This window comes from Mesoplodon mirus (genome assembly GCF_964341445.2).
Source record: "Mesoplodon mirus genome assembly, chromosome: 11".
In the NCBI taxonomy this organism is placed as follows: Eukaryota; Metazoa; Chordata; class Mammalia; order Artiodactyla; family Ziphiidae; genus Mesoplodon; species Mesoplodon mirus.
Window position 1 is genome coordinate 16015672 of NC_138987.1, and position 22208 is coordinate 16037879.

Consider the following 22208-nt stretch of genomic DNA (forward strand, 5'->3'; position numbering starts at 1 on the left):
ATGAAAAAGGATTTTGAGGCGACTAGCAATCTCTGCACACCTGGTATACCCAAACTGACAAGTGGACTTCTGCCCGTCCTCACAATATGCTCACATCTGCTCTACCCATATTTCAGGTTTACTCTGGCCTGACCCCATAATGAACTCACACCTAGTGTACCTATGGTTACAACTTGACTCCTGCTTGTATCTGTGATGGACTTTGACTCTACACCAGTGATATTACATCACATTCCTTCAAAGTTGGGGCTGAGGGCAAATGTTCTTTCAGGGGCATTCCCATTTTGGTAAAAACCAAGTTTACTCTGCTCTGGTAAACAGGGTCACTGTGGACAGTTGTATAGGTTGTGCATGCAGCTTGGAGACAATGAGGGGTTAAAATCCCAGTTGAAGAAGTACATTTGTGTAATTCAAGTGCTCAGAAAAGTCAATCTGATTATAATTTTTATTTAAATTCTCCACCCAAATGGAATGTCTTTTCCTAATTTGTACAATTGAACTAAATGTACTGGTTGTAGTTTTAGTTAGTTTAGTTTAGTTTAGTTAGTTATATACATATTATAAACCAGAATGATTTCCCAAAGTCTGGATTTGGGAACATTAATTCCTCAAGAAATATTAAGAGATGGTCAGTTGAGAAAATGTGTTTCTTAGTATATAGGTCAAACAAGGTTAAGACTTTTCTTTGCTACCAGCAAGACTTTATTAAGAACCTTTATTATGCTAATCCTTGTTTGGAAATCCCCACAAAGGGGACTCTTGTATGCAATGATTGACAAGACAATTATTTTCTTGCAACATATCTTACAGGACGATGTAGTAACACATGGATTTTGTGCAGTGTGAAACTTGTCTAAAGAGAAAATATGCTCCTCACCCCCACTCCCAAATTCACTTAATTCAGATTCTTCAGATGAAGGTCCTGACAGGCTGTATTTTTAGCATGTGACCCAGACCACTCTTACCATTGAGCAATTTTGGAAACATTGATTTAAAGACTTTTTTTTTCACTAGGAGTACACCAAAATCACCTGGGAAACTTTTCAAATACACATTTACTTGGTCCTTCCCAAATTTATGAATCAGAGGGAAGTGTATTTTCTCTACAGCCATTTCTTACATTAACTCTGTTAAGAACTGTTGTTTTACACTTAACTTTCTTATCCTTCATAAGTTGCTATTCAGTTATACACCACATAGACGTTTTCTTTCTTGGGCCCATTCCTTACCATTTATCAGGTTCTCCTTGGAATTAACTATTTTTTTTCACAGCAAATGAGAAGAACACTCTGAGCCATGCTTTATTTCAGGGCAGGATTGATAATAGGAAAAGAAAAGGCCTTGGCCTTTTATCTGCTAGCTGTATAACCAGCTAGCAGATAAAATATTTAAGAGTAATGAAAAGCTGATTGCTAAAGTATGAGACATTTTTATAGCTCATGTGCTTTTAAATGCATACAGTTGGCATGAACAGGGTGGCCAATTTTTAAAAAGAGCAACTGATTCAAGTAGATTCCCTGGTGTAAAATGCTGTTTGTGTGATCTGTTTTCCAGATGTTTCCATGGCAAATGTTTTCTTAATGTGAAACCTAACCATTAAAAGCACCTGGGTAGTGTGCAGCTCATCCAGACACAAATCATCATCATTTCTTTTCTTTTTTTTAATTCAGAGACTTATAAGGAGGAAACTAGTTATTTTGAACACAAGGAAGGATGAGCATATTTCATATTCATCTGGAAATATAGTGACAAAAATGTTTATTTAAACATCAATCTTAATATATAAAGAGTTTCATTCATGTCTGCAAACAACACAAGGGTATATACTTTCTACAAGGTCTGCAGAACCGCTTGGCAGCTATATTTGAAGCATTTATTTTTAATGTTAATTTTTTCTGTATGAATTCTGACTGAACACAGGGGTAAAGACAATGTAGTATGACAGTCAACCACTGAGGTTTCTGAGTGGGGCAGTCTGGGTTTGAATCCTTCTCCACCACTAACCAGCTGTATAAATCTAGGCATTTTATTTCACCTTTATTATAATATAATAATAATTCCTTTATTATCCTTTTGTAAAATAAGGATTATAATAGTACTTACCTTGGAAGATTGTTATGAAGATTAACTGTGTTTACATGTATAAATACTTGTGAGGGAGGAAAAATAATTTTCCCTCTACTCTTCCAGGTTCTTAGCTAAGACATCCATGTAACAAAAGACAGATTAACAGGAGAAAAACAAACAAAAGTTTAATAGCATGTATGCCTCCTGTATACATGAGAGATACCCAGGAAAACTGAATGACTTCTCCAAATGACCCAAGCTGCCATTTTAAATAACATCTCTAAAAAGACAAAGGAAGGTGTTGATTGGGGAGAGACCAGTTATGGAAGGTTACCAGGAAAAGCACTGTAAGCAAGAGTAAGGTTGTGCAGATTTATATCATTGCCTTCTCCATGGATAAGTTTCTAGAGATTTAGTATCATCCTTCTCTTGGTACAAAGAGGGAAGCGCCTTTAAAAATGGAGATTTTCCTTATAAATGCAAATGTCTCTTACAAAAGTGTAATTTGTATTTAGTTTTCAAGAGCTTTTTCTATGTTTGATGTTCTTAAAAATAATCAGCCTAAAAGAATTCCTATGCCAAAGAGACATATTTGGAGGTGACAAATTTCTGCTTCCTTTCACACTTAAGACATTTTTTTGGCCCATGGTAAATGTTCAGTTATGATTAGGGTCAATAAAGTAGATGTCAAAATTGAATATTTTCTTAAAGATTAAAAGAGAGAAACCTCCAGTGTCCTTGAGCTTCACATTTTACTTTGCTAGAGGATTAAAAATATGGTTCACAAAGGTTTCCTTGGACAAAAGTAGTAGCTAGGAAATGGAATGATAAGTCATAAACTTCCATTTTTCTTAAATGTGCTATTTGATTCATTAATGGAAATACTTGTCTCCTTAATTTAGTGTAATATATTAGAGGAAAAATAGCTAATTTTTGTTATATAGTTTAATCACAAATGTCATCAGAGAGATGGGACACTAGGAATTTCATTGGGCCAGGAAGTGACAGAAATACAAAGAAGAAACACATGGGGAAGACTTGTGGGTAGAGAAATCAAGAGAAAAGGGAAGATGAGTAAAAGAAGTAGGAGAAAAGTTTGCAGAGCTGTTGGCAGAGAAAGAAGTATGCTGCCAGTTGGGTAATACTCTGAGCCAGCTGTACACAATGCCATAGATATTTTTTAAAAAATATAATAGGAACTTTTTCTCAATTATCAGCTAGTCATTAACATGATATTTCCTTTAAGAAAAATGTACCATATTTCAAATGCTTTGTTCATTTGCAACTCCAGATGGGCAAATCTTTCTAAAAGACATTTAAATAAGCATTGATAGCTGGTGAGAACTCTGTGGGTATCTCAAATTTGGAGCTAAAAGTTATTTTTCTTAAAAGAAGACAAGTCTCTCTGTTAGTTGTCATTCCGTCAAATTAAAGGAAAGAGGTTGCAAAGACAAGGTACACATTGAATTTCTCCCACCCACCTTTGCTTTTTCTTTGAATAAACCTTTAGTTCATGGTAGCTATGGATTTCTTTACTGGTTTTATTTTCAACATGAAATGGACATTCATACTTTCTCTTAAGGCATTTTCTTCAAAAGAGAAATATTCTTTCTGTTCAATGTGTAAAAGAAAAAAAATGCATGTAAAGATTTTTACAAATGATTATTAATGCTTTGAAGTTTAAATATTCAAATCAACCCTTGATGAAATTTAAATTGTAGGCAGCCTCCTAATAATACTGTGAAAGTGAAAAAGTTAATTTATATTAATATTTAATTGCTATTAAAATCAAGGTTCCCTATAAAGCATACTCCTATCTTAATTTAAATATATTCAAGAAATATTTAAAATAGCAGATCTATAGTGTAGGTACTATACTGTAGTATCTTGAAGAGACAAAATCTTAAATATTGTTAAAAAACAAAATTCAGCTGAGTAATTTAAAGATCAAATTGGCTTTATTCAATAATTCATGAATCAGGTTACATTCCTAAGAGGGGCTGAAGCTACATTTAAGTTAGGTACTAAGTCTTGGTTTGGTGATGTGGGCCTAGCACACGTGACTCCATTTTGGGCCTGTTATTTCTTTTTAACAATTTCCCTTCTTGATCAGACTCTTAGCTTAACTGACATCTGTGATCAAAATTTAAGGCATTAGCGCCACTCTCAGCTACCATTCTGTAGTTTTTGCAGCTTTTACTGATCCTCTGAGACATTCACAGATCATGACGTTTTTTTGCTGAATCTCTGTAATATTCACAGGTCATGACATCAAGTTCACAATCGTTTTAGCAGGTCATTTTCTTTGACCTTTCTTTGACCTTTCTTTGTTCCTTTGTTCCTCCATTTTCTTTGACCTTTCTTTGTTCCTTCTTTGACATTTCAGTCTTAGGGAGATGATTTGCTTGGTGGTTAGCAGCTGTGAACCTGCATTTAAAGCTTTTGAGAGAATACAACATACCAGGGAGACTACTATGATTATTATAAGTAGGATAATTCCAGATGCTTGGAGTGTACTTCAGAGCCATGGTCCCCAAGACCCAAATCAGTCAAAATCAAGTAAGTCAAAGAAAGATCCTGTTGAAAGAGTCACCTCCTTAAGTAAAGTGGCTTGTTCAGCGATCTTATGCAACTAGTTTCAACTTCCTTAGAAGTGTTAATCCAGGTACAGCAGGTAGCAGTGGCCACAGCACAGCCACCTCTTTGCTCAGACAAGAGATAATCAAGGGCTCCCCTATTATTAAGAACAACTTTGGCCAGAAAGTCTAAGGAATTTTGCTGGACAGCTATTGCTTTAGCAGCAGGTTCTGCAATATCTTCAAGGGCTAAGGAGAGAATATTGCTGGTAAATTTATTTGCACTGATTCCTAGCCAGGGAAGTAGGGTCCTGTCAAAGGAAGCAAATTCTGAATCATGGACCCATCCCCATAGGTCCTTTTTTAACTCATTGATGTAAATTCAAGGGAATCTACTAATAAGGGGTCTTTGTTTATGAATAATCAGGAGCACAGTTAGATTATCTGAGAGGTATTACCCAGTTATGCACCATCCATTTAGGCATTCAAAGGCCCACAGAGAATGAGAACCACTCCAGACAAAAGTAAATCCTGTTGGGGCACAAACCACTCCTGCTAACGTGGCACTGTTAATAGATTCTAGCATTATGGACAGATCCATTTGTCTGAAAGTTTATCCCCCTTAGCAATGACCTGGGAGGTATAGATGATGGCATAATCTTTCCAGGCCAATGTCAGAGTAAAGGGGAAAAAAAGAGAAGAAGAGAGAGTCTCTTATTTTAAGTATGAAGTCTTGATATAGTATCCTGGGGGGAAGTAGTCTATATCTCTGTCAGCTACTTCTCCTCATCAATTTGATTCAGAGGTCTCCAACATCTGCACAGGATCAGGTGTCAGGTGGAGGATTTTTCAGCTGTGCGATGTGTATCCAAGTTTCAAGTCCCTGAAGTTTGCCTGCTGCCTAGGTAGTGAGGAAGACCTGATATAGTCTCTTCTAAGGGGATATAGCGGCAGTCTTTGTTCTTAGTGATTACAAATCAAAGAGTGGGAGAAAATTGGAAATGTTAATTTAGCAAGTTGTTGCCAGATATTTAAGGAAACTAGAAAGACTCAGGATCTAGTCCAGTGTACATGTATATAACAAAACCTCAAAGACAATTAGCAAGATTAGAATCTAAAATAGACAAAAGTACAAACATAATTTTTCTCTCCACAGTTACTCCCATTTCTTTTTCCCAAGGATAATCACAGTAAAACTAATTTGTTTACATTAGACGTGGCTTGTTTACGTAAATGCAGCAAGAATAGTGATTGACCATATAAACTCTTTTTAAGACTGCTTTGGGAGAACCTTGTGAACAAGGTACCAGGTCATTTTTTTCCAAGGGGTTTTATTGGCTCCATAAAGGTAGCTGTAGTTCTTAAAACTGTCTGGTCATTTCTGAGTCTATGCACATCTCTCTCTCAAACAGGACAATTCAGTGAAAGTCACAGTATTTCCAATTGTGTCCTATTACCGACAGAATAGATTCTCATTTAACTTATGCAAATAGCTAACTCTGTTGCCATAAAAAGAAAACTTAAGTGTTTCTGAATTCTGGAGGGATCAGGCAGGAAGAAAAAATAAAAGTTTCATCTTTGTTTACAAAGGTATGCTTTACCAAATTACTGTGTGTCACAGATAGCTTAAGAGAAAAGGTTTCCTTAAATCTGGAAAAATAAAACATTATGGAGCCAGCAGTGTTTCAGACAAAACATCATAAAAATTATGATCATCCTTGTCAGTTCATTCTGTCCCATGTAATTAATACTTGTTTTGTTTGAATCCAGTTTTTCCATTTGTTCTGGAAATTCTTACCCAGTTCAGTTTTATGATGTTAAAGTTATCAGAAACCTGTACTTTCCAAAAGTCCTTTCCTTTAATCTTCTTGAAGATAAAGTACTTTTGCAGGAACACTTTTGCAAAGTATCAGAGTAAAACAATAACTACCTGTAAAAAGACTTAAAAAATGTTCATTATTAGAGATCTGTTGAGAGTTCATTATAATGGAATTGACAAGGGAATTTTGTTATTTTTGTGACACATAGCCCTTTAAGATAATAACTGGGATTATGACTGATAACATTATATCAGGACAAATCAGACTTTAGGAATTTCATATAATTTCTGGAAAACATATAATTATACAAATACAACATAAAAAGACTTAATATTACATTTTACTTGACAGTGCTTCACATGTAATTTAACATATCAAATAATTAGTTTAACATCTCCCTTTTTATAAAGGCAGAGAACAAATCTTTTGAGATGTTCCACGGGTCCTCTGGAAAATCCCGGAGTTAGCTTGAGGTCAAAAAGACTTCACCTAGAATTAGATTTTGGGAGGTTTGTCAAAATATCAAAAGGTTTTAAAACACTTGGTCAAATAGGATCACAGGTCACTGGAACAATACTTAGTTATCCACTTAACCATGATAACAATTAAAAGACTTCACAGGCAAATACAGAAAATTAAGTAGTTGTAAAGTGTCTTATTAATAGTAGACTAATGATCTAAGAAAACTTGTTCTTTAATGGATGTATATAATACAATTAAGGATTTTTTTCACATAAGTACACTATGATATTAAATCTTAATTTTATAATCCTTATAGTAAATGCATTTGATTTTAGACAACTTGATTACACAAGGTAAAATTCTCTCTCTCTTTCTCTCTCCCCAACTTTCTATTGAATTTGTTCTTTATTCTATTTCCCATTCTGAAATAACCAGTTTCACTTCAGGACAAAATTATTTTCTTTTCCCTCAACAAAAAATGTATCTCCATTATTCAGAACTTCTCTTGCTGAAAACACATATCCTACTTTCCTTGCATACAGAGATATTTCTCTTATTATTTCTAGTAGTTTTTATTTATTTATTTATTTTTATTTATTTATTTTTTGGCTGCACTGTGTGGCATGTGGGATCTTAGTTCCCTGATCAGGGATCTAACCCATGCCCCCTGCTTTGGGAGCTCGGAATCTTAACCATTGGACTGCCACGGAAGTCCCTCTCGTAGTTTTAATAACATATATTAGACTTTTTAACCCTTAAAACCTTAATTTTTTAGTGAAAATAAAGAAGTAAACAATTGTGAAGTGTCTACACTATCATTCTGTGGCTTGACAAATTTATAAGTACCTTTTACAATTTCCAGAAACATATGCTTTCTCATAGTAAGTTTTTTAGTGTGGCACAAAACATGTTTAATAATAGATCCAAGTATATTTTAGTTTCTCTGTAAAAGGAAGCCCAAAGTGAATAAAGCCTGTTCCATAATTAATGTTTCAGTATTTCCTCTTATTTAGAAATTATCTATATAGTTAATGACTATCCATCATTTAATTTAACTTAGCAAAAATTTAAAGTTTCAGGTTACCTGTAAGGTAGGTACAGTTGCTCTCAATTCCTCAAAGAATTGGGTTGAAGCCTAAATTACATCATAGATTGATTCATCCATAAATCCTTTTACAAGGAACTTAGAAGTTTTTTTTCTTTCCCTCTGGTTATGTAGTTTTATTTTAACTTAGGAGAGAAAGTCTAAAGAATTTCCTATTATGCTCTAAATATCAGCTTCCAAATTCTGGCCAATTTCTGACCACAAAACTACCTAAAAATCTTTTTAAATATCTTGTCAGTTTTCAGCCAGGACAAATGGTTAATATTTCTGCAGTATTGAATAACTCCTTGCACTTAGGAGGCATCCTCAAAGAGGATGCAAAAGATATTTTTTCTCTCTTTATCAGATACTACAGACAGAGATCTGGGAGAGCTGACTCTGGTAAGAATTCTCACCCTTAGCCGGCTTTTGTCAGTTTTCTCAGGATCCCATCTGCAGGTTCCCAGTGAGATTTAAAATAGAGAGTGTAGCTCCAGTATCTACCAGAATTTGGTAAGGTTTTTCATTAGTTTTAATTTTATTTTTCCTTATCTGTTTAAGGGAATAACATATCAATTTACCAGAAAATCCCTTGAAGTCTTATCAACTCTGGGAGGGGTTCATATGGGGGACGTACTTTGAAATTAGATATGGGGACATTTGAGTTGATGTTGAAGACTGTGCATAGGGCCTTTGAAGACAATCTCTTTTCCAGTGTTCCCATTGCGTATAACTGAGACATTGATTTCTTGACCAGGGTTATGATGATGAACCCTTAAGAGGGTATCATGAGGGAGGCCTAGGTGTTGTTTTAGATATCTTTGATGTCTTTAATTTTTTATTACTCTTTTTCAGTCAAACTTTTGATAAAGCTATTTTGGAATCTTGAAGCCTTTTGGAAGCTTCTACATACCAATCAAAATAGGTATCCCCTCTGTTTAATTTAGGAATCCTTACTTTCAAGTACACTCTTAAATCAACAACCCTGTCTAATTGGAACATTCCCCATAATGACCATTGCAATTCAAGATTGTCTTTAGTAAGATTTTGCCGTTTTTGTAGATATCTACAGCTTCCAGAACCTCGGTTCTTAAACATCATCAAAGGAGGTGTGCTGGAAGGTGGTGTACTTAACTCTTCAGATTTTAAAGATCCGACCTTTATTACTTATTTATTTTTTTAGATAAGCCTCTGGGCCTCTCAGAGCCAAACTAATACTTAAAAGGAATGTGCTGAAAGCTTGGAGACTGTGTGGTGTTTTGCAGCATAACTTGTTGCCCAGAAACTTACTTGAGGTTGGCGGGTGATGTAGTGTCAATCTGACCTGTCCCATGACCAACCTACCTTAACATGAGATGCTTTGGGTTAGGTGGGGAATGCTCTCACAGCTTGTAAATGCTCAATCTGCCAACCAATTTTTGTGGCTTTTGGCTTTGAGGTTCCCATTCGCAGTAGCCTTTACCTAATGTGCACATTAACATACAAGCAGTAACCAATGAAGTAGGGACTGGGGAAAGGACTGAACCAGCAGACCCCAATCAATGGGGACTGCAGGCTGATTACAAACAAATGGGGAGCTGCAGGTGCCACCAGCAGTTCCCAGTGGGAAATCTGGGGACAGAACCAAGGGCTAGGATTTAGATGTCACGGCAGACTGGCCAACTGAAGGCCTTGTTCATACCTCCAGCAATTCCCAATGTAGAATTGGGGGACTGAGGAAAGGGCTGAACCATCAGACGTCAACAAATAGTGACTGTGGAATGGGGGCCCCACATAAATAAGGAACTGCAAACTGTCACTAACAGTTTCTTCTAGGACCTTGGGACAGAATCAGGGGCTGGGGTTTCCAATCAATTGGGAATTGTGGAGTAAAAAGCCAACTAGACCAGGAGCTCCACACAGAGAGCAGAGCTCAGAAGAAAGAGGAACTTACCCACCACTCTAAGAAATGGTGAGAAAGACAGTAAACTTAAAGGGTTTGCAGGATACAGCCTGTGTTTCTTGTCCCCAAGTGCCATCAGAAGTGCACTTTGGATCCCACCACAGTCACTAAATCTGTTAAAAAGCAAAATTCAACTGAGTAAATTTAAAGATCAAATTGGCTTTGTTCAATGATTTATGAATTGGGCAGCATCCCATCTAGTATACAGAAAGGAGCTTCAAAGAGCTGTACAAAATAGAAGGCTTTTATAGGCAGAAAGGGGGAGAGACAAGGAAGCGTGTATAATTCAAGCAAGGTCACCTCTCTTTGGGGGATGGAGGGAGTCTATTAGGCAGATTACCTCATTAGTGCTGACCAGGTAATTCCAGATTGACTGATTAGATGGTTACATTACTGAGAGGGGCTGAAACTGCAATTAAGTTAGGTATGAAGTCTCACTTTGGTGAGGTGGGCTTAGCACAAGTGACTCCATTTTGGACTGTTATTTCTTTCTAACAATATCATACAAATGCATTTACTTTTACATGACAGACACTTTGATCCTATAAAGATGCCTCCATTCTGGATGGAGGCATTCCAGCAAAGTTAAAATGGTTTATCATATAAAATGTAGCACAATTTCCACTGATGTCTTCATTGTAAAAGAGAAGGTAGCATCTCATGGGAAAAACCTAGAAATAGTGAGACCTTTGAGAAGAAAGGAATTAAAATGGTAGCCCTACCCTTGCGATGTTGAAGTATTTACTTAATATAGCTGTACTTTTCACATTTTCCCTCAGTTGTTGATTACTTCAACTTGCCTAAGTAATAAGAATTAAAGCCATGGGGAGATTTTCTCTTTGTTCATTTTCTTCTCTTTTTGTTATAAGTATTTGTGATTGTGAAGAGTACTGGATGTTTGTCCATAGTTGATCTCAGCTAATACATGATGTACTTCAATGTGAAAATTCTCCTGAGAATTCATGGTTATTAAAATAAATTGGCATTCTGTTTTATTAATTTGGTCAGTTTGGGAATTTGTGTATTGAATTTATGTTAAATGAGTTGGAGAGATGCATTTTCTAATCCTAGACTCATCTCAACTCTGCACAGAATATGATCCAAGGCTTTTTTCCTAGGCTTTCTGAGGAGTGGTGAATAACATAGAGTGTCCCCCTTGGAAAACATGAAGTTAGAGTTGTCAAGTCCTTCCATGATGCTGGTGGCAGCTAGCATCCCTTCTCTTGGCACAACCTGCCTCCTGTCTGCCTGAATTCAAATCCTGGCTTTGTTTTTCACTTTAGCTATGTGACCTGGGCAATTTAATTGTCTTCTCTGTGTCTCAGTTTCTTTCATTTATAAAATGGAATAATTATTGTACCTACCTCATAAATATGAAGGAGTGAATACAATCAGTTAATAGATAAAGATTCTATACAGCTTGGCAAATAAGTATGGAATAAATGTTAGTTAATATTATTATATTTATTATTAAAATTAAAAACTTCATTGAGAAGTCATACCATATACTTGGCTCCCTTCTGCTTATATCTATGGATTCATGAGTGCCCATTTTTCCATCCAGTTAGCCCTTTTCCTAGGGTCTGGACCTGTTTTTTTAACCTTCTCTTTTTAATCTTCTTTTAAAAATTCTATTTCATCATATATTCTACCTTCTGTCACAGCACCCATTGACTTTTATTTTGAGTTCTCAAGTTTATCCATCAGTTTCCCTTTGAGGCTGACTTAGGATATAGATACTGACCTAGGTCTCACCTGGATTTGCCATTCCCTTGCTTGGACTGTACTCTTAGTTTTGTTTTCTTCCAAGCACTTCTATTTTTCCCTAAAGTAATTTTAGGGCAAATTTCTTGTTTTCTGAGGTCTTCCCTCTTTTACTTCTAACCCTGTATGCGGTGAGGATAAAAAGGCATTATAGAGTAATGGATTCTTTTAACATGTCTTCCTTTGTGTTCAGATATAAACCATATATGCCTCCTCAAACACTCTGAACTTTTCAATATCTCTATCTTTTTGGCACACTACTCACACTGGGCCATCACTCTTCTCTTGGTCTTAGATAAAACACTTCAAAGCATGGTATAAGTTCTGATTTCTTAGCCACAGGCGGGCTGGAAATGCAACCCACTTGTTTAGGAGATATATCTTGACCAATGAGGAGTGAAAAATAAAAGGAAATTGAGCAGATACATTTATTTCTCTCCCTTAGTTTGTTTGGTAGTAGTCTGAGTGGCAGTTCTTCCCTGAATCCCTTCTGTAGAAGACCCACGTGCTGAACAAACAAGCCTGCTGCAAGATCCTCTCTGCCTTTTCCCGGCTTGTCAAGAAGCCATGGTTGGAACAATGACACATCGCATCTCGTGGTTTTGCATATTCCCATATTACTCTTTGATTTCTCTTTTCTTGGCTTCACCTCCCTGGGCTGGTACCTCCCAAACATACCAGTATCAACTTAATCTTTATCTCTGCTTTCTAAAGGAGCCATGTAAGACACTCTAAATGGCTTTCTAGAGAAACTTAATTTTATTGCAGATAAACTTAGCATTGGAATTCTTTCCACTTAACTTGAGGGCAGGTGCACAATGCACAGGGCTCAGATTCTATCCATATCAACTGGCAAGAGCATTGTTTTCTTAGAACTTTAATTTTTTTTTTTTTTTTTTTACCGGTCGGTACGCAGGCCTCTCACTGTTGTGGCCTCTCCTGTTGTGGAGCACAGGCTCTGGACGCGCAGGCTCAGCGGCCATGGCTCATGGGCCCAGCCGCTCTGCGGCATGCGGGATCCTCCTGGACCGGGGCATGAACCCGTGTCCCCTGCATTGGCAGGTGGACTCTCAACCACTGCGCCACCAGGGAAGCCCTCCAACTTTAATTTTACACGGGCTTCCTTCTATAAGACCCCATTACCCCTTCCCTCATCATTTGAACAATGGACCAAGTTTTTATTTTCCTGGGTGTGGTATCACCCCGTGTGGGTAGAGACAGAGTAAGAGCTCCTCATTGCAGATACACAGTCACTTCCCCAGGAGCTCCATCTGTGTCCCCTGCCACACTTAAACCAGACTCTAACAGTTGTTTCTAGTCACTCTGTAGTTCAGCTCCTGAACAGTGGGCCCTAATTAGATCTGTGGATCATCCACCTACTTCTGCAACTCTATTCCTCACTCAATAACTGATTTATGAAGACTGCACACCCAATCTATTACTCTGTCTATAGAAATCTGCACACATATTACTCATCTCTGCACAATTATCATATTTCTTTTCCATTAAAAAAAAAGACAACCATATTGGTTAAGAGTTTAGTTATTCTCAGATTTTAATATAATTCTGGACTCTTCTGTTTGCTTTCTGTGTGATTTGGGGCAAGTTTCTTAACATCTCTAGCCTTAGATGTTGTATTCTGAAGAAGTTTAAATAATATTTCCTTCTGAGATGCAGGGGGAGACCTTCAAGAAGGCGGAGGAGTAAGATGTGGAGATCACCTTCCTCTCCACAAATACATCAGGAATACATCTACATGTGGAACAACTCCTATAGAACACCTACTGAACACTGGCAGAAGACCTCAGACTTCACAAAAGGCAAGAAATCCCACACGTACCTGGGTAGGGCAAAAGAAAAAAGAAAAAAGACAGACAAAACAATAGGGACAGGACCTGCACCTCTGGGAGGGAGCTGTGAAGGAGGAAAAGTTTCCACACACTAGGAAGCCCCTTCACTGGTGGAGACGGAGGGTCCCAGGGGAAAACTTCGGAGCCATAGAAGAGAGCGCAGCCACAGGGGTGCAGAGGGCAAAGCGGAGAGATTCCTGAACAGAGGAGGGGTGCCAACCAGCACTCACCAGCCCGAGAGGCTTGTCTGCTCACCCACTGGGATGAGTGGGGCTGGGAGCTGAGGCTCGAGCTTTAGAAGTCAGATCCCAGGGAGAGGACTGCGGTTGGCTGCGTGAACACAGCCTGAAGGGAGCTAGTATGCCGCAGCTACCTGGGAGGGAGTCCGGGAAAAAGTCTGGACCTGCCTAAGAGGCAAGAGATCATTGTTTTGGGGTGCATGAGGAGAGGGGATTCAGACCACCACCTAAACGAGCTCCAGAGACGGGCATGAGCCGCGGCTATCAGTGCGGACACCAGAGACAGGCATGGAACGCTAAGGCTGCTGCTGCAGCCACCAAGAAGCCTGTGTGCAAGCACAGGTCACTATCCACACCTCCCCTGCTGGGAGCCTGTGCAGCCTGCCACTACCAGGGTCTGGTGATCCAGGGACAACTTCCCTGGGAGAACACACGGCATACCTCAGGCTGATGCAATGTCATGGCGGCCTCTGCTGCTGCAGGCTTGCCCCGCATTCTGTACCCCTCCCTCCCTCCGGCCTGAGTAAGCCAGAGCCCCCTAATCAGTTGCTACTTTAACCCCGTCCTGTCCGGGCAGGTACAGATGCCCTCAGGCAACCTACACGCAGAGGCAGGGTCAAATCTAAAGCTGAACCCCAGGAGCTGTGCGAACAAAGAAGAGAAAGGGAAATCTCTCCCAGCAGCCTCAGGAGCAGTGGTTTAAATCTCCACAATCAACTTGATGTACCCTGCATCTGTGGAATACCTGAATAGACAATGAATCATCCCAAAATTCAGGTGGTGGACTTTGGGAGCAACTATAGACTTGGGGTTTGCTGTATGCGACTGGTTTCTGGTTCTATGTTTATCTTCGTTTAGTATTTAGAGTTTATTATCATTGGTAGATTTGTTTATTGATTTGGTTGCTCTCTTCCTTTTTTTAATATATATATATAGATATATTTTTTTTCCTTTTTCTCTTTTCTTGAGTGTGTATGTGTATGCTTCTTTCTGTGATTTTTGTCTCTATAGCTTTGCTTTTACCATTTGGCCTAGGGTTCTGTCTGTTTTTTTTTTTTTTTTAGTATACATTTTAGTGATTGTTATCATTGGTCAGTTTCTTTTTTGTTTGGTTGCTCTCTTCTTTCCTTTTTATTTTTAATTTATTTATTTTTAATACTTCTTAAATTTTAATAACTTTATTTGTTATTTATTTATTTATTTATTACTCCCTTTTCATCTGAGCCATAGGGCTGACAGGGTCTTGGTGCACTGGCCGGGGGTCAACCATGTGCCTCTGAGGTGGGAGAGCCGAATTCTGGACATTAGGCCACCAGAGAATTCCCAGCTCTGTGTAATATCAAATGGCAAAAGTGCTCCCAGAGAACTCCATCACAATTCTAACACCCAGCTCCACTCAACGACCAGCAAGCTACAGTGCTGCACACCCTATGCCAAACAAGTAGCAAGCCAGGAACACAACCCCACCCATTAGCAGACAGGCTGCCTAAAATCATAATAAGGTCACAGACACTCCAAACACAGCACTGGACATGGACCTGCCCACCAGAAAGACAAGATCCAGCCTCATCCGCCAGAACACAGGCATTAGTCCCTTCCACCAAGAAGCCTACACAACCCACTAAACCAACCATACCCACTGGGGGCAGACACCCAAAACAACGGGAACTGCAAACGTGAAGCCTGCAAAAAGGAAACTACAAACACAATGAGTTAAGCAAAATGAGAAGACAGGGAAACACACAGCAGATATGGTAGTTCTATTTTTAGTTTTTTAAGGAACCTCCATACTGTTCTCCACAGTGGCTGTATCAATTTACATTCCCACCAACAGTGCAAGAGGGTTCCCTTTTCTCCACACCCTCTCCAGCATGTATTGTCTGTAGATTTTTGATGATGGCCATTCCAACTGGTGTGAGGTGATACCTCATTGTAATTTGGGTTTGCATTTCTCTAATGATTTCTTATGTTGAGCATCCTTTCATGTCTTTGTTCGCAATCTTTATATCTTCTTTGGAGAAATGTCTATTTAGGTCTTCTGCCCATTTTTGGATTGGGTTGTTTGCTTTTTTAATATTGAGCTGCATTAGCTACTTGTAAATTTTGGAGATTACTCCTTTGTCAGTTGCTTCATTTGCAAATATTTTCTCCCATTCTGAGGGTTTTCTTTTTGTCTTATTTATGGTTTCCTTTGCTGTGCAAAAGCTTTGAAGTTTCATTAGGTCCCATTTGTTTATTTTTGTTTTTATTTCCATTTCTCGAGGAGGTGCGTCAAAAAGGATCTTGCTGTGATTTATCTCGTAGAGTGTTCTGCCTATATTTTCCGCTAAGTGTTTTATAGCGTCTGGCCTTACATTTAGGTCTTTAATCCATTTTGAGTTTCTTTTTGTGTATGGTGTTAGGGAGTGTTCTAATTTCATTCTTTTCCATGTAGCCACCCAGTTTTCCCAGCACCGCTTATTGAAGAGGCTGTCTTTTCTCTATTGTATATTCTTGACTCCTTTATCAAATATAAGGTGACCATATGTGTGTGGGTTTATCTCTGGACTTTCTGTCCTGTTCCATTGATCTAAATTTCTGTTTTTTTGCCATTACCATACTGTCTTGATTACTGTAGCATTCAATACAGTATAAAGTCTGGGAGCCTGATTCCTTCAGCTCCGTTTTCTTTCTCAAGATTGCTTTGGTATTTGGGGTCTTTTGTGTTTCCATACAAATTGTGAAATTTTTTATTCTAGTTTGGTGAAAAATGCCATTGGTAGTTTGATAGGGATTGCATTGAATCTGTAGATTGCTTTGTGTAATATAGTCATTTTCACAATGTTGATTCTTCCAATCCAAGAACGTGGTATATCTCTCTGTTTGTATCATCTTTAATTTCTTCCATCAGTGTGTTATAGTTTTCTGCATACAGGTCTTTTGTTTCCTTAGGTAGGTTTCTTGCTATGTATTTTATTCTTTTTGTTGCATGGTACATGGGAGTGTTTCTTTAAATTCTCTTTGAGATTTTTCATCATTAGTGTATAGGAATGCAAGACAATTCTGTGCATTAATTTTTTATCCTGCTACTTTAACAAATTCATTGTTTAGTTCTAGTAGTTTTCTGGTCATCTTTAGGATTCTCTATGTATAGTATCATGTCATCTGCAAACAGTGACAGCTTTACTTCTTCTCTTCCAGTCTGGATTCCTTGTATTTCTTTTCCTTCTCCAATTGCTGTGAATAAACTTCCAAAATTATGTTGAATAGCAGTGGTAAGAATGGACAACCTTGTCTTGTTCCTGATCTTAGAGGAAATGATTTCAGTTTTTCACTTTTGAGAACAATATGGGCTGTGGATTTGTCATATATGGCTTTTATTATGTTGAGGTAAGTTCCCTACATTCTGGACGGCTTTTATCATAAATGGGTGTTGAACTTTGTGGAAAGCTTTTTGTGCATCTATTGAGATGATCATATGGTTTTTCTCCTTCAGTTTGTTATATGGTTTATCACATTGATTCATTTGACTATATTGAAGAATCCTTGCATTCTTGGGATAAACCCCACTTGCTCATGGTGTATGATACTTTTTTTTTTTTTTTTTTTTTTGCGGTACGCGGGCCTCTCACTGTTGTGGCCTCTCCTGTTGCAGAGCACAGGCTCCGGATGCACAGGCTCAGTGGCCATGGCTCACGGGCCCAGCCGCTCCGCGGCATGTGGGGTCTTCCCGGACCAGGGCACAAACCCGTGTCCCCTGCATCGGCAGGCGGACTCTCAACAACTGTGCCACCAGGGAAGCCCCCATGGTGTATGATACTTTTAATGTGCTGTTGGATTCTGTTTGCTAGTATTTTGTTGAGGATTTTTGCATCTATGTTCATCAGTGATATTGGCCTGTAGTTTTCTTTCTTTGTGACATTTTGTCTGGTTTTGCTATCAGGGTGGTTGTGGCCTCGACGAATGAGTTTGGGAGTCTTCCTGCCTCTGCTGTATTTTGGAAGAGTTTGAGAAGGATAGGTGTTAGCTCTTCTCTAAATGTTTGATAGAATTCAGCTGTGAAACCATCTGGTCCTGGGCTTTTGTCTGTTGGAAGATTTTAAATTACCGTCTCAATTTCAGTGCTTGTGATTGGTCTGTTTGTTTATATTTTCTGTTTCTTCCTGGTTCAGTCTTAGAAGGTTTTGTTTTTCTAAGACATTGTCCATTTCCTCCATGCTGTCCATTTTACTGGTATAGAGTTGCTTGTAGTAATCTGTCATGATACTTTGTATTTCTGCAGTGTCAGTTGTTACTTGTTTTTCATTTCTAATTCTGTTGATTGAGTCTTCTCCCTTTTTTCCTTGATGAATCTGGCTAATGGTGTATCAATTTTGTTTATCTTCTCAAAGAACCAGCTTTTAGTTTTATTGATCTTTGCTATCTTTTCCTCATTTGTTTTTCATTTATTTGTGATCTGATCTTTATGATTTCTTTCCTTCTAGTAACTTCGGGGTTTTTTTGTTCTTCTTTCTGTAATTGCTTTAGCTTTAAGATTAGGTTGTTTATTTGAGATGTTTCTTGTTTCTTAAGGTAGGATTGTATTGCTATAAACTTCCCTCTTAGAACTGCTTTTGCTACATCCCATAGGTTTGAGGTCGTCGTGTTTTCAAATTCATTTTCTTCTACGTATATTTTTATTTCCTCTTTGACTTCTTCAGTGATCTCTTGGTTATTAAGTAGTGTATTGTTTAGCCTCCATGTGTTTGTGTTTTTTACAGATTTTTTCCCGTAATTGATATCTAGTCTCATGGCATTGTGGTTGGAAAAGATACTTGATACAACTTCAATTTTCTTAAACTTAGCAAGGTTTGATTTGTGACCCAAGATACGATCTATCCTGGAGAATGTTCCATGAGCACTTGAGAAGAAAATGTATTCTGCTGTTTTGGATGGAATGTCCTATAAATATCAATTAAGTACATCTGTTGAATGTATCATTTAAAGCTTGTGTTCCTTATTTAATTTCATTTTGGATGATCTGTCGATTGGTGAAAGTGGGGTGTTAAAGTCCCCTACTGTGATTGTGTTACTGTCTATTTCCCCTTTTATGGCTGTTAGCATTTGCCTTCTGTATTGAGGTGCTCCTATGTTGCATGCATAAATATTTACAACTGTTATATCTTTCTCTTGGATTGATCCTTTGATCATTATGTCGTGTCCTTCTTTGTCTCTTGTAATTGTCTTCATTTTAAAGTCTATTTTGTCTTATATGAGCATTGCTACTCCAGCTTTCTTTTGATTTCCATTTGCATGGAATATCTTTTTCCATCCCCTCACTATCAGTCTGTATGTGTCCCTAGGTCTGAAGTGGGTCTCTTGTAGACAGCATATATATGGATCTTGTTTTGGTATCCATTAAGCCAGTGTATGTCTTTTGGTTGGAGCATTTAATCCATTTACATTTGAGGTAATTATTGATATTTATATTCCTATTACCATTTTCTTAATTGTTTTGGGTTTATTATTGTAGGTCTTTTCCTTATCTTGTATTTCCTGCCTAGAGAAATTCCTTTAGCATTTGTTGTAAATCTGGTTTGGTGGTGCTGAATTCTCTTAGCTTTTGCTTGTCTGTAACGTTTCTACTTTCTCCGTTGAATCTGAATGAGATCCTTGCTTGGTAGAGTAATCTTGATTGTAGGTTTTCCCCTTTTATCACTTTAAATATGTCTTGCCACTCCCTTCTGGCTAGCAGAGTTTCTGCTGAAAGATCAGCTGTTAACTTTATGGGGATTCCCTTGTATGTTATTTGCTCTTTTTCCCTTGCTGCTTTTAATTTTTTTTTTGTATTTAATATTTGATAGTTTGATTAATATATGTCTTGGCATGTTTATCCTTGGATTTATCCTGTATGGGACTGTCTGTGCTTCCTGGACTTGATTAACTATTTCCTTTCTCATATTAGGGAAGTTTTCAACTGTAATCCCTTCATATATTTCCTCAGTCCCTTTCTTTTTCTGTTCTTCTTCTGGGACCCCTATAATTTGAATGTTGGTGCATTTAATGTTGTCCCAGAGGTCTCTGAGACTGTTCTCAATTCTTTTCATTCCTTTTTCTTTATTTTGCTCTGCAGTAGTTATTTCCACTATTTTATCTTCTAGGTCACTTATCCATTCTTCTGCTTCAGTTATTCTCCTATTGATTCCTTCTAGAGAATTTTTAATTTCATTTATTGTGTTGTTCATCATTGTTTGTTTGCTCTTTGTTCTTCTAGGTCCTTGTTAAACATTTCTAGTATTTTCTCCATTCTGTTTCCATAATTTGTGATCATCTTTACTATCATTACTCTGAATTCTTTTTCAGGTAGACTGCCTATTTCCTCTTCATGTTTGGAGTGGTGAGTTTTTACCTTGCTCCTTTATCTGCTTTGTGTTTCTCTATCTTCTCATTTTGCTTTACTCACTGTTTTTGGAGTCTCCTTTTCGCAGGCTGCAGGTTCCTCCCGTTGTTTTGGTGTGTGCCCCTAGTGTGTAAGGTTGGTTCAGTGGGTTGTGTAGGCTTCCTGGTAGAGGGCCTGGTGCCTGTGTTCTTGTGGATGAGGCTGGATCTTGTCTTTCTGGTGGGCAGGTCCACGTGTAGTGGTGTGTTTTCGGGTGTCTTTGACCTTATTATGATTTTAGGCCGTCTCACTGCTAATGGGTGGAGTTGTGTTCCTGTGTTGCTAGTTGTTTGGCATAGGATGTCCAGCACTGTACCTTTCTGGTCATTGAGTAGAGCTGGGTCTTAGTGTTGAGATGGGGATTTCTGGGAGTGCTTTCACTGTTTGATATTACATGGATTCGGGATGTCTTTGGTGGACCAATGTCCTGATCTCATCTGTCCCACCTCAGAGGCTCAGACCTGACAACCTGCTGGAGCACCAAGACCCTATCCACCACATGACTCAGGAGAAAAGCGAGGAAGGAAGGAAGGAAGGGAGGGAGGGAGGGAGGGAGGGAGGAAGGAAGGAAATAAAGTTATTAAAATAAAAAAAATTTTTTTAATAAAAAGTAAAACAAATTAAAAATTAATAAAAAAAGAAAGAAAGAAGAGAGCAACCAACACAAACAAACAAACATAAAAAAACAAAACAAAACCAGGCAGAATGCTAGGACAAATGATAAAATAAAGCTATACTGACAAAATCACACAAAGTCCACAGCCTCAATTTGGGATGATTTGTTGTCTATTCAGGTATTCCACAGATGCAGGGTACATCAAGTTGATTGTGGAGATTTAATCCGCTGCTCCTGAGGCTGCTGGGAGAGATTTCCCTTTCTCTTCTTTGTTTGCACAGCTCCTGGGGTTCAGCTTTGGATTTGGCCCCGCCTCTGCATGTAGGTCGCCCGAGGGCATCTGTTCTTTGCTTACACAGGACGGGGTTAAAGAAGCAGCTGATTCGGGGGCTCTGGCTCACTCAGGCTGGTGGGGAGGGAGGGGTACAGAATGTGGGGGGAGCCTGCGGCAGCAGAGGTCAGCATGACGTTGCACCAACCTGAGGCATGCCATGTTTTTTCCCAGGGAAGTTGTCCCTGGATCACTGGACCCTGGCAGTGGCAGGCTGCACATGCTCCCAGGAGTGGAGGTGTGGATGGTGACCTGTGCTTGCACACAGGCTTCTTGGTGGCTGCAGCAGCAGCCTTAGCATTTCATGCCTGTCTCTGGTGTCTGCATTAGTACCGCGGCTCACGCCTGTCTCTGGAGCTCGCTTAGGCGGTGCTCGGAATCCCCTCTCCTCGTGCACCCCGAAACAATGGTCTCTTAGGCAGGTCCAGACTTTTTCTGGGACTGCCTCTCAGGTAGCTGTGTCACACTAGCCCCCTTCAGACTATTTTCACGCAGCCAACCCTAGTCCTCTGACTGGGATCTGAGCCCTGAAGCCGGAGCCTCAGCTCCCAGCCCTGACTCATCCTGGCAGACGAGCAGAGAAGCCTCTCAGGCTTGTGAGTGCTGGTCGGCATCGATCCTCTGTTCAGGAATCTCTCCGATTTGCCCTCTGCACCCCAGTTGCTGCGCTCTCCTCCATGGCTCCGAAGCTTCCCACCCCACCCCACCCACCCCCCCATGTCTGCCAGTGAAAGGGCTTCTTAGTGTGTGGAAACTTTTCCTCCTTCACAGCTCCTTCCCAGAGGTGCAGGTCCCATCCCTATTCTTTTGTCTCTGGTTTTCCTTCTTTCTTTTGCCCTAACCAGGTATGTTGGCAGTTTCTTGCCTTTTGGGAAGTCCGAGATCTTCTGCCATTGTTCAGTAGGTGTTCTGTAGGAGTTGTTCCACATGTAGATGTATTTCTGATGTATTTGTGGGGAGGAAGATGATGTCCACGTCTTACTCCTCCTTCCTCTTGAAGGTCCTTTTTTATTGCAACTGATAGAGGATTAATCTCCAAAATTTACAAGCAGCTCATGCA